Source organism: Anas platyrhynchos, chromosome 15, assembly GCF_047663525.1.
Source record: "Anas platyrhynchos isolate ZD024472 breed Pekin duck chromosome 15, IASCAAS_PekinDuck_T2T, whole genome shotgun sequence".
NCBI classification, from domain to species: Eukaryota; Metazoa; Chordata; class Aves; order Anseriformes; family Anatidae; genus Anas; species Anas platyrhynchos.
Window position 1 is genome coordinate 5,847,954 of NC_092601.1, and position 13,452 is coordinate 5,861,405.

General features: G+C 36.8%; 1 long non-coding RNA gene across 4 annotated transcripts in view; it reads left to right on the forward strand.

The window, feature by feature from the left end:
- Positions 1 to 1,985: 1,985 nt before the first annotated feature.
- Positions 1,986 to 13,452, forward strand: part of LOC106014765 (uncharacterized) — a 128,339-nt gene continuing 116,872 nt past the window's right edge. For all 4 annotated transcript variants that reach the window (XR_005269600.2, XR_011803529.1, XR_011803528.1 and 1 more), the window contains exons 1-2: positions 1,986 to 2,070; positions 2,168 to 2,233. This is a non-coding gene — a long non-coding RNA (uncharacterized lncRNA). The remainder of the gene's footprint in view (positions 2,071 to 2,167; positions 2,234 to 13,452) is intronic.

Below are 13,452 nucleotides of genomic sequence, written 5' to 3' on the forward strand. Positions count from 1 at the left end.
CTTCAGACGTATCTGAAGCTTATATCCTGTGAAATCAGGCCAAAATGCAGTCAGTGGGGCCCAGTGTTTCTCAACCAATTTTAAAAGTATAATTTGCCTAACTGACTATTAGGTTTGTTGTCTTCATATTAATACTCGTTCTTTTTGACCTGTAACAAGTCAAGGTGTAGTTAATATAGAAACTTATTCCAAAGGAGAAATCATAAATGCTCATATTCTCTATTCATTAAAAGAGATGACATTAAATAATTTTAAGGAATAATTTCAGTGTTTAAGCTTTAAGCATTATTATTGTTAAACTCTTGGTCTTTTGGGCTAAACAGAATTAAGAGGTTTAGGTATAATTTTGCAGGGTGAGGGAGGGAAGGAGGGAGAGATCTAGAAACCTCTCTGGCTTTCTGATGGCTTGTAAGTTTGCAGAAGCCAATATAAGTCTTCCTGTTAAGGCAGCTTCTGGGTTGGTGCTAAGGTAAAGGAAGAGGAACAAGCTATGCTGATTCTCCCACCCCCTCAACATGCTTTTGTGTGATATCCTCTAAAATGGCTTGCGGCCATTTACATGCTGATCTTACAGAATGAAAAATTTCAGGGGAAAAAAAAAAAGATGGAGGGGATGGAGCAAGAAATAAGAACAGAAACCATTTGGTTGTGTAGTTAGCTGAAGTATTAGATATAAAACTTTGAGATATTAATAGCCTTCAAAAAACAAAAGTTTAAAGTTAAGAGGAAGGGACTAGAAGCATCTGTACATGTAATGCAGCAGTTCTGCAGCTGTTGAAATTGTTCTGAATATACTTGATTAAATTTTTGGTTAGTCTTCATTGCAGACACCTACTGTAATGCTCCTTATTCTTTCCTGATGTACTATCAATAAAAAGGGAAGGGAGCCTCTGAGCATTGCTGTAGTGCGCATCTTTGTATACTTTTTCAGTTCCTGATGAAAAGACAAGTTTTAACAGATGTAGTGTGAATGAGAAGCTGAGCTGTTTCCTCAAAGCACAGTCTCTGTTTAATGGCATTTTCACTACAGAACTGTTATTGAAATTTGTGTGGGTGATGTCAGTTTGATGGGCTCAGCACTTTTAGGGGACATTGACAGAAACTAAATTGGAAAAATGCAACAAATGTTAGGTTTTAGCAGAGTATCGACTTAATATAGATTGAACAGAGGAGAAAAATATTGTGTGGTGTGCAACTTGAACTTCACATTGTCTCATTAAAGACTCTGCAATGGATAACACTGTCTGTTTTGCCCTCAGCTGTAGACCTAGTAGATCATTCATGTAAGGAGTAATAATATACCACTCCGTGGCCCTTTGTTAGAATTGCCACAAGGTATTTTGAAAATCTGTTTTCATTACTTACAAAAATCTACACTCCATTTATTTCTGTATAACTGTTTTTGTTGTTGTTGTTTGCTCCTTCCCCACTTTCTTATCCCTGGCCCCACATTTCTTCCTTACTCGTTTGTTTAACCAAAATTTATTTCTTATATACTGCAGTCAATCATATGTCCCTTGAAAACCTGAAGTCCCCAAACCTCTGTATGTATTTAGATGTATTTGCCAATTTTCCCCTCTTAATGGTGTACCTAAGAAAAATGTGTCAGAAGTATTAGTTTATACCAATGGGAATTTTTTTCCTGCTGTTTAGATTAAATTGATTAATTGAATAATTGAAAATTTGGTCAATCAACTTAAATTTTCATAAGAAAAAGCAATTAGCCTCTCAATATAAGCACAGTATTAACTTTAGCTTTTTAATCTGTATGTGGTTTTAAGTTATTAACTGTGAGGATCCATATTAAAAATATATATGCTCTGGATTCAGTGAACATTCTCTTTATGCTTCTGTCACCGGTGTGAATCCAATTTAATCTGATAGTAGCCAAAACTCTTATTAACCAACCAAGAACAGCTGTTGGTTTGCCAGATTGGGGTGTGGCCCATTAAAATGGCCACAATGTCTTACCAGGAACACAAATCCCTGTTACTGGTGGTAGACCTAGCTGTAAAACACTATTCTGTCAGGAAATTATGGTATCCTAATGATGATTTCCAGGAGATTAAGGTGCTTGTACTGATGACCATTTTGGAGGTTGCATCTATCAACCCCTTTCACACAGATGCATGTGGTTATGTTGTTGTTTGCTCCACATACCCTATAGCTTCCTTTCTGTCTGCTGTTAGACTGGGGGAAAGCAGGAACTGCCATCTTCTCTGGAGAACCAGAGGTGAGTTTACATCTTTCTTCAATATGCAATAGAAAAGAGGTCTTTTTACGGTTTTGAGTCATTTTCTGCAACATCAGGTAAGTTTTGCTATAATACATGACTCTATCACAGTATGTTTCTTTATGTTCATAATCATGTTTTGGATGTATGTGCAATTTCAGTGAGCTCCTCCTGACTTCCACCACAGCAATGTGTACCCCTTTTACTGCTTCTCAAGTTATAATCATCCAGTATAAGGCTGGCTTCCTACTTTACCTTACTACAGCAATTTAATTTACCTTATTTATGAGTCAGTATCCTGGGAACTGAAATTTGTTCCTTCTGGAACAGTGACTGAAATGTGGTTGTTATCAGGATGCAGTCATTTTTCTCAGGTAGGTCTCTGGGCATGCAAATATACTACCTATAGTTACTAATACACTAACTACAGTTCAGTCAGGAAGCACAGGCGTGCTCTTAGGCTCATATAAGACTTGTACTGCACAGCCATATTTAAATCAAATGCAGATCAATCAAAATGTTTTGTTTTAGCTTATTAAATCTTGCTTCAGTCTCTTGAGAGCTGTTGGTATGGAAGTAGTAGTTCTTTGCTGATCTCACAACTCAAGTACAATGCATGGCTTTACATATCACACACTGTTTTGCAACATCTAAAATATTTTGTGTTGGTAAGGTTACAATGCAGGAAAGTTTTCTTAAGTTTTGCTTAAGTGAGAACTTCCAGGACATGACCAATGTTTCTGGACAGTAATAATCCACAGTGTACATCACATTGACTAACACATTGAAACTAGTGGAAAGTCTGAAATGTCAACTGTGAAAACAGTAATTGTCACGTGTTTGTGGACCACATGCCCACAGAGACCGTAGTTGTGACTATAATATAGATTTTTAGCGTGTTGCTTTTTCTTTAAAAAAAAAAAAAAATAATAAAATACAAAATTCATTGTTTGCATTTAGCTTGTGATAAAAGCTTTTTTTTTTTTTTTTTAATCACCAAATGAATTTATGCACTAGCCTCTGGGTTTTGCACACTCTGGGAAAAGCTGTTTACTTTCAAAAAAAGTGTAGGTTTGACCTTTTATGACCAAAATATAATATGAATATTACATCTCCCAAAATCTCAAGTGAAGAGTTCCTCCAGTTTGCATTCTTTTCATGACTGCAGCACAAGGCTGGATGTGATTTTTCTGTCTTGAAACAAACATAGTAATAAGTCTATTTGGTCTGCCAAGGAAAGATGCAAAATCCAGACAGTTCTTTGTACTGTCAAATGAAATGAGGCTATTTTGAATAGTGCTTAGGATATACAGCATATGGCATACTGCTGATTTCTGCTTTTGAAGGATCATATTGGATTCACGTATCTGATGATATAATTCCAAATACATCCCACAAAATACTGAAATCGCAACTTGGCATGTTGTTTAAAGAGTTTCAGAACCATAAAAAGTTATTGTTTTTCTTGGTTCTGTTCCAGCACTTCCCCTCTTTTATTAAAGTTAATCTCTTAGCTTTTGACTAATTGCAGTTGTTTCTAAGGATAACAAAATTATAAATTAGGCAGATTGTTTCCTCCCTTTTACTAATCCAAGTACTTTGTGAGGTCATTCTACGTTTTGCTTTTCATCCCCTTGCAAAACACATTGACTATGGTTTCAGTCTTCTGACATTAGCCTTCAATCTAAAACCCTATCAATAACAGCAATATTCATAACCTGCTGGCACAAGTCCCTGAATTTTGGGGAAATAGCTAGTTTGTTACTTTCTATAGCGTAAGCTTTATTGTCAGTACTGAAGCCTCTGATTCCCAATCACATTGTCATTTGAGGGGTTCAAGAGAGCATCATTGCCTTGGTGCTTCATGTCTGGTGCACATAAATCATATGTGGTTCATATGATCTAATTGTTAATCTTTCAGTACACATATGAAGCCAGTGCTCGTGGATTTGGGCAGTAAAGATGGGTCATTGCTGTCTTATGTCTTCCGTATCTTGATGCCTTATTAAGATTCAGACTTTTCTAGACTTGGCAAGGCAAACAAAAATGACAGGTTCATTCTCTGTTTCGTAATTTTCAAGATAATTTCACGTTGATCAAGCTGTCTTTTGGGGGATGTGAACATGATTTAAGATGTTCAAAGCTCTGCTATGAAGCATGGTTTAATGATTACTTCAGATTCTGCTGTATCCTTTCTTCCCACCTGTACCCATGGAGTTCCGTATCTCCCTTGTGGTGGCATCACGAATCATCCAGTGTCTTTGTTCGGCAGTCTGGTATACCTAGGAACAAATTGCTTCATAGGATTCATTTCCAGAAGGGTTGAGGAGTTGAGGTGAATGCATGCTTGTCTTTAATCTCAAAAAACAAAGCAAAAACAATAAATAAAAAAGTATTAGCTCAGCTGTTGTGTATATTTTGTTGTTAGAGAGGCAGTGGGCACCAGCTTAATAAACACAGTTAGGCACTTGGTTTGATCCAAGTCCTGTAGCTCTGAAATATATTTCACTGCTGTCTTAAATCACCCAGTATGTTCAAACCTCGGCTTGAATAATGCACTTACAGAACAGATTAATCGCTTCATTTAGGTGGCCTTTATTTCTCTGTGTGCTATTTTGGGACACCAGGTATTACACATGTGAACATTCCACCTGTGTTTTGATGTTATTGATTACAAAATGTTTTTTTTTTTTTACTGTTAGCTCTGTGATCCAATATATATTGTGAATCTGACCATCTCTTTGTTTTCTTACACAAATTTAATATTGCATCTACAGTATTTTCCTGCAGTCTAATTTTCCAGTAACTCTTGTTTTTTATAGGCTAAAAAATACCTCAGGGAAAGAGTTTGATTGGCATTTTTTTTTATAAAGGACTATTTTCGTCTTACAGTTTCTTCTTTTTTTTTGTGGTTGCTTTTTCAAAATGAATAGCAAACCTACTGTATCTGAGAGTTGATATACCTATTTTTCCTCTTTTTTTTTTTCTGCTATTTCCTTCGGAATTTCCTGGTGATACATATGTTGCATATGAAGATGATGCCCTTTTCATATTTCATTTTATTCCTTTCTTCCCGAAAGCTTTATGTTCCTGAAATTTTAATGTAAAAACATTTTTTGTTGTTGTTTTAAATGTCTTATTATCAGATGATCCATAATTCTGTTTTATTCAATCATTAAATTATAAGGTGCCACTTTTTTGATTTGTCACTTCCTCACTGATCCACAATTGTATGACCTAAAAGCAAACTTCAATTTAACGTCCTCTAAAAATATTATTTCCTGGGTTCTGTTGCTATAGCTTCTGTTTGACATGAACTGCTGTTGTTATTCATTTCTTGTATTTCAAAGTAATTGCAGTAGCAGAACCCATTTTGGCCATACACTGTCTGGAGGATGCACAATGCAGCTAGAGCAGTTACCAAGTGTGCAAATATAGGACAAATTCCGACTTGCAGGTACATGAGGATTGATTTTTGACTGGATACTTAGAGGGGAAATAAATGACACTTTTGTAACCCTATTGCTATCTTTTTGGCTAATATTAAGTTTACTAAATCTTTTGGGATTTGGGCAGGTTAAAGACATTCAAAGGGAAAATAGAAATTTTTACCCAATAGCAGACATTTCTAAAGCAGGTTCTCAAAAATATATACATTATTAATGATTTTTGCAAGAAGCTTTCTTGAAAACAGTAACAAGCAATGAGAATATCAAACTTCAAAACATCATGCTGAAATTTTCTGGGGAAAGCTATGAGATTGCAATGGGATATGTGAATTTAGACAACTGATACTGCAACATAAGCCTCTGTAACTTCAGCTGGCTCACTTGAATGATCTAATTCAGGCTAACCTGGCAATGAATATGAGGCAATCTGAGCTGTTAATTTGTCTTGGCACTTCAGCCCATGGGAAGATTAAGGTGAGATAGAGATGGCATCCCAAGTTAAAACACCGGTTGTGCTGTTCTTGATGCTATTTTAACTTAGGCTGATTGACATAGTTTTAGGGAAATACTTGTTTTTTTTTTCTTGGTAGAGAGATTTTGTAGGGTAGTCTCCAAACACTGTCAGCTACTTCTAAACTATTGCAAAAATATTTTATAAATAGTTTAAATGAGTGAAATATATAGAAATGAATTTGAACTGAGTAAAATTCAATGAAAGAGGCAATATTACTGACAACTTTATCTCTGTTAAAGATGAGGGTTAGTGACAAGGCAGACTGACTGTAATGCATCGTTTTCAAATAATCTGTACATCTTTAATCTGTGTCTTTTTTTTTTTTTTTTTTTGAAACTATACAGCTATTGTCTCAAAATAGTTAAGAAAGAAACCAAAGGCTGTTTAGTGGTGAAAACCATGACAACTAATAATGCAGGCAGACTGTAAAGGCAAGGTGTACTGGGTCTGGCTGGGATGGAGTTGACTTTCCCAGCAGCAGCCCGTACAGTGCTGTGCTCTGCACTTATACCAGTGCTGCTCTAGGTTCCACACCCATGTTGTGTCTGCTGCTGAGCAATGCTGGCACTGCATAAGGACTCCCTCCAAGCCCCCAGAGCCAGCAGGCTGGGGATGGGCAGGAGATGGGGAGGGCACATCACCAGGGCAGCTGACCTAGACCAACCAAAGGGATGTTCCATGTCATGTGGGGTCACACTCAGCAATAAAAAGTGGAATATATAAAAATTATAAATAAAAATAGAAGAAGAGGGGAGGGGTGGGCTCTCATTTTGAAAAAATCTGTCCTCCCAAACAATGGCTGTGGATGTTGAGGCCCTGCTTCAAGGACATTGTCAGGCATCACTCATTTGTGGGAAGTAGACAGTAACTTCTTTCCTCTGCACTTCCATGTGGCCTTTGCATGATTTTTGTTGTTTCTGTTTTCCTTTTCCCCTTTTCCCTTGAGTTAAATTACTTAATATTTTTCCCTTTATAATTGTTTCCTTTAAATTATCCTAATTTCAACCCTTGAATTGTTTCTGTTCTTTTCTTTTATTCACCCCCACCCCCTTCTGAGGAGGAGGAGTGAGAGAGTGGTTGTGGTGGAATTCAGCTGCCTAGCAAGGTAAAACCGCCACATGAGGTCGTTTCAAAAAGTGATGTCTTTGCATTTATGATGGAGATTGATTATGAAGTCCTTTGTGCATACCTCCTAGAAATTTGAAAATAATAGATAAAAATAGTAGTTCTCTATGACAGTATATTTTGATGATCTTTCTGTATTTAGTGACATTTAGGCAGTGCAAAAAATATTAGAAGGCTTCCTGTTTCTACTGAAACAGGAATGTTTGCAGAATTGTTTAATGAAACTTCTCACATTTATAGTCACAGATACCTGAAAACTTTTTCTTTCTGATTTTTGTTATTGATGACTCTTCTTAGTTTTGCTGTTATCTACAGCATCATACATGTGACCCCCTGAAAGTCAAGATTCCTCATTTACTGCCAGTTAAAAAAAAAAATATCACAGACTCATCTAGGGTTGGAAGAGACCTTCAAGATCATCGAGTCCAACCTCTGACCTAACACTAACAAGTCCTCCACTAAACCGTATCTCTAAGTTCAACATCTAAACGTCTTTTAAAGGCTTCCAGGGATGGTGACTCCACCACTTCCCTGGGCAGCCCATTCCAATGCCTAACAACCCTCTCAGTAAAGAAGTTCTTCCTAATATCCAACCTAAAACTCCCCTGGTGCAACTTAAGCACATTCCCCCTCGTCCTGTCGCCAGGCACATGGGAGAACAGGCCAACCTCCACCTTGCTACAGCCTCCTTTGAGGTACCTGTAGAGAGCAATAAGGTCGCCCCTGAGCCTCCTTTTCTCCAGGCTGAACAAACCCAGCTCCCTCAGCTACTCCTTGTAAGGATTGTTCTCCAGACCCCTCACCAGCTTGGTGCCACACAGTACTTGAGGTGCGGCCTCACCAGAGCCCAGTACAAGGGGACGATCACTTCCCTAGACCTGCCGGCCACACTGCTTCTTATACAAGCCAGGATGGTGTTGGCCTTCTTGGCCACCTGGGCACACTGCAGGCTCATATTCAGCTGACTATCCACCAATATTCCCAGGTCCTTCTCTGTCTGGCAGCTTTCCAACCACTCATCTCCCAGCCTGTAGCTCTGCTTCGGGTTGTTGTGCCCCAGGTGCAGGACCCGGCACTTGGCCTTGTTGAACTTCATACAGTTGGCCTCAACCCATCAGTCCAGCTTATCCAGATATTCCTACAGAGCCTTCCTACTGTCGAGCAGATCGACACACACACCTAACTTGGTGTCATCTGCAAACTTACTGAGGGTACACTCGATGCCCTCATCCAATCATCAATAAAGGTATTAAAGAGTAGTGGCCCCAGTACTGATCCCTGGGAATGCCACTAGTGTCCAGCCTCCAACTGGATTTAACTCCATTCACCACGACTCTTTGGGATGGATATATATATATATATTATCTATATGCATATATATAATATATGATTAATACATTCATTACATTAATACATTATGTCTGTATTATATAATTTAGAACATCTACATCTATATACTTGTAAAGAATTATCACCTCAATTTAGCAAGCTAAGCGAAATGTGTATAAACAGTATTTGTACTGAAAATATTGGCCTAAATTATTTTTTTCTTAGAGTTCAGATAGTTTTATTACAATACTGTTTCCTCATAGCAGCTGTGAAGAACTTAGTGTGTAATATTTATTTATTTATTTAAAGGGTTGTTACCTGTGTCATTGTTATAGTATGCATACTGCTTGTAGATAGCAAGAGAATTATAGCTGTTAAAAAGCTAGATATGAGACAAACAAACAAACAAAAATGGCCCAATACCATCCAAACAAAAATAACCCACAAGAGGAGATACAGATCATGTCTATCATCTTTCTAGTACTGTCAAGGTGTTGAGAAATTTCTACTAAGAGAAAACACCTCCACAATTTATGTCAGTCTACAACATGAATCAAGCTATGCTGAAATATTTAGAAAGTAATTATATTTAGATTTCTGTTTCCTACTTAGCCTTTTCTATTCTTATTTTGAAATTAGGAAGTTACTATATATGGTTCTAACATCTCTAAGTGTTTTTCTGTAAGCCTAAAAATTTCTGTTGTACAATTTAAGATTTTTTTGGAAACACCGAGTCTCATCTATATGTAAATCTATTCAATTCCAGTTATCTGATGAAACAATCTAACTTTGACACTTGATAGTGTATTGGATTGTAAATTAATGAAGAATTTACTCTTTATCTGCCCAATAATAACGTTAGGAAAAATGATGTAACAGGAGGGTCTAGTTGAGAGAACTGGTTTATATTGTGACATTAGAGCATAGAAATGGTGGTAGAGTATGAAGTAACTCAGGTGTTGATGGCTTTTACTAAATAAACTTAGGTTTTCTGTGAACTCTGCATACAGTCAGCCTTATTGTTTGACAGAACTTTAAACATACAACTGTGGCATGATGACATTCAGCTCAGATGGGACTGTGTAAAAAATATTGACTCTACTTTTACTAATGCTGTACTGAAATGTACTTTGCATGAGAACTGTTTGAAATTAGTTCAGTTTGCTCCCCTACTGTAACATATGACATTTTTCTAATTAGGGCAATGTTTAATTTACTGTCTCATGGCTTTTTGAATAAATATAAATTGTCATACTAAAGTGACAGGTGTAAAACCCTGGGTAGCTGTGTTAGAGAGGTTAATTTGCTCTTAATCAAATCAGTTCTGCTTCACTTTCTCATGGGGAGTGAGAGATAATAGGCCTGTTTAACTGGAGATTAGGCAGCTTTTTCCCTGGAATTCCCAAAGGGTTCACCTGAGACTTATTGTGTCATATCCTCTATAAAGATATTTGAATACATCAACATTTAAAGATACACTGCATCTACTCGCAAGGGTATTGCATCACTTGCTTTTGGCAGCTAGTACTAGAATATGCTAGAGGAATGCGATCTTGTGGAGAAACATGACATACCACCCAAGCAGGGACCCATCCCTGCCCAGTGAGAGAACATGCTCAGGTTCTGAAAAGTAAGAGGAACAAGTGTTGTTTTTTTTTTAATTATTATTATTATTTATTTATTATTATTAAGCTGTGAAGGGGAGAAAGGTCATCACCCTATTGTTATATTTTGCAGTGAGGAAGATGTTCATATGCACTGTTCTGAGAGTTGATAAAAGAAGTAAGAAAAATAAACGAATGAGCCTGCCAATTTGTGGGAAGCGCAATGTAGGGATTCATCAAGGGAATGTGTAAGCATAAATAAGAAGTTTGGTTTGTAGGATCAATGGATTGAGGTTTTGTGCCAGAAGGCCTATTGCTGCAATGCGTGGAAGAATTTGATGAGAAGGGGAAATCCCTGTTGAGACAATATGAGCAGCCTGCCATGAGGGGTGCATAAGGAGAGAGTTGTATAATGTGAAAACTGCTGAACTAATTCAGGGAGAGAATAGAAATTTTTTGCACTAAGAGTAATCTAGTGTGCGGAGGAATGTCCGAGGCTACAAATGAGAGTGATGGCAGTTCAATTTGCCCATTACATCTGGAATAAGAGTTTGGCATGGAATTTGGGGTCAAATTGTCATCTTATTTTCGTGACCTTCAATGTAAATAATTATTTATAAATAACAAGTGATATAAAGTGGTGTTTGGACTGAAGTTGTGACACTCTTTATATTTCTTGTTTGTAAAGAGTTCCATCTCATCTTTTGCTAGCAGCATGGAAAATGAAATAACCATGCCTGTATGGGAATACATAAGTGTAGAAGCCAGAATTATGAACTCCGAAAAGTTCTTGTGCCTGGTATGGCTGAGGCGAGGTAGCTACTGGTTGGTCATTTACAGCACAAAGGGATGTAATGTGAGCAAAGGTCTTTGCCTGTCTTTGTTCTGCTTCAACATCAGAACAAAAACCTCTAAATAGCACTGATTTCACTGGGATGTAAAGGTAAATGTGTACCAGATTTGGTCTTCAAATTGCTACTCTGGGAGAGAAATGTATACCTTGACTGAATCTGTATATCATGGAAAAAGCAGGAAGAGGTGATAAACTGCATGCAGAATACTCAGTAAATTCCTCCCTAATCAATTCTACATGAAGAAAACCCATCTTCTCTTTAATAATTTAGGATATAGAAAATTATTATTACTTTTTAAGTTCTTGGCTATTGGTGAATGCTACAGTAAATAAAGTATTGTTATTATTTGTGTGTGTCTTTTATTCCTGGGCTATAACATCCACAAGCAGACTCCCACCTGTGACTTTTCTATTTATTTGAATGAGTTTTGTGTAAGCCAAATACTCAGAGAAATTTACCTTTTTATTTTTTACATATCCTATAATGTATGTAAAGCAAGTGAATCCTGTGACATGTTTAGAGTACTATATTCTGGATATGCTGGGCAAAATAAGAAGGATAGATACTATCGCTCTTCTGTTATTTATGGACTATAAAGTCTTTACAGTGGCATTGACAAAGAGTTTATAGTCAGTACACAAGCTGGTTATACCACAAATTGTAATGTTATATGATAAACTGGAAGTTTATAGCAGTAGTAGATATCAAAGAAAAAAAAAATGAATTTTGTTCTGAAATAATCCATCATGGGATGGAGTTGCTACATGTTTAAATATTCAACCATTTTTGTCTTCATTTATTTTGAAGTTACTGATAATTCATGTGCTACAGAAAAAGGATTTATAGGTTTATTTAGAGACTGCTGTGGGGGGAGATAGGAATAGGCCCTTTAAAGTCAAGAACAACACATTCTAGTATGGTAGCTGAGAAACACTGATGCAATTAAATTGATTCAAGTCTTTGGTTTCCAGCTCTAGAGATGGCAAACAGAGCTGTTGCTAAATATTTGGTCTGTTGCTACAGGGCTCCCAACAATGCAATAAAATAGTTGGATTACTTTTTCTAGGAATGTAAATGGAAGCTACTTACAGAAAAAATGTCTTAAACATAATTGCTTTGAGTTTACATAAAAACTAACAGCAGTAGAATGTCAACAAATGTTAATTCCCCTTCCTTTAGAAATCTCACTCCTTCCTTTAGTTAATGATTCTGTAAACAAAAATATTGAGTGTTTACTTACAACACTTTTAATTTCATCTTAATATTGCTCTTTGCATTTTTTCACCAATGTATGAAACTACTACGTATTAAATTGTAATTCTTTATTTGAATTCATATTTTCTTGTGGTTCTTTTCTCCCTTCAAAGCATTTCTGGTGTATAAGTACATTAGAGATTGAATGACACTACAAACTTATATTAATTTACAGGTAAAATTAATGTATTTTAAAAGCCTTTGGAACTGATTTGAAATACAAAGTATAACATAGGAGTTGTCAAGCTTTGAAAACTGTTCTGCTGTTTTAATTTGTGATAAGTTCAAGATGTAAAGGGTTTTTGGAGGCTTATGATTTGATAAAAGATATATAAAAGCTTGTTTTTACTCTGAGTATCTTCAAATTGTTATTGGTGATGTAGCTGTAATGTGTTGGTAAGATTTAGAAAAAAAAAAAAAAATTAAAAGGAGGTCTCTCAAGTTAGGCAGTATGGGGATTCTGTACAGGTGGATCAGATAAAAGCATGCAATCCAAACAGACAAAACAGCATGACCAGGGGAAGGGAAGAGAGCAAATGGTTAGCCTGGTGTTACGGAGTACCCTAGAAGCAGGGCTTGTTAAGGCCCTTGATGGCCTTAATGACTTTCTGCTTTGAGCCAGAGAAAGGGAACCAGCAGTGCTGGCCCCTGCTCTTCTCCTTTTGTGAAGGCTGTCCACCATGCACCAGGCTTCAGTGCTTCCACAACAGCCTCTGATCCTCTGCAGTCAATGTCTGGTTGTTTTAATGGTGCCCAGCACTGATTTCGGTTCAAAATGGTTAAGGCAATTAGAAGTGGCTGTCTACCCTTACCAAAGTTTCCACTGTGCTCTCTCTCTCATTTACTACAAATGAGCAAGTCCTTAAGTCCTTTCTTTTTTTATTTTTTTCTTTTTCCTCTCCACCTTGAGCTTTGTCTGAAGGCCCACGTTCCTATTTGTAGCTGGCATATATTCTTCAGAGATGACAGCGTATATGTTATGAAGGGAGAGAGGCTTTAAAACCTCTTCAACAGTCAGCAGAATGGCATGAGAAATTATGTTAGGGGAGAAAAATATGAGCAATATTTTGATCTCTCCCTGTAGCCAGGG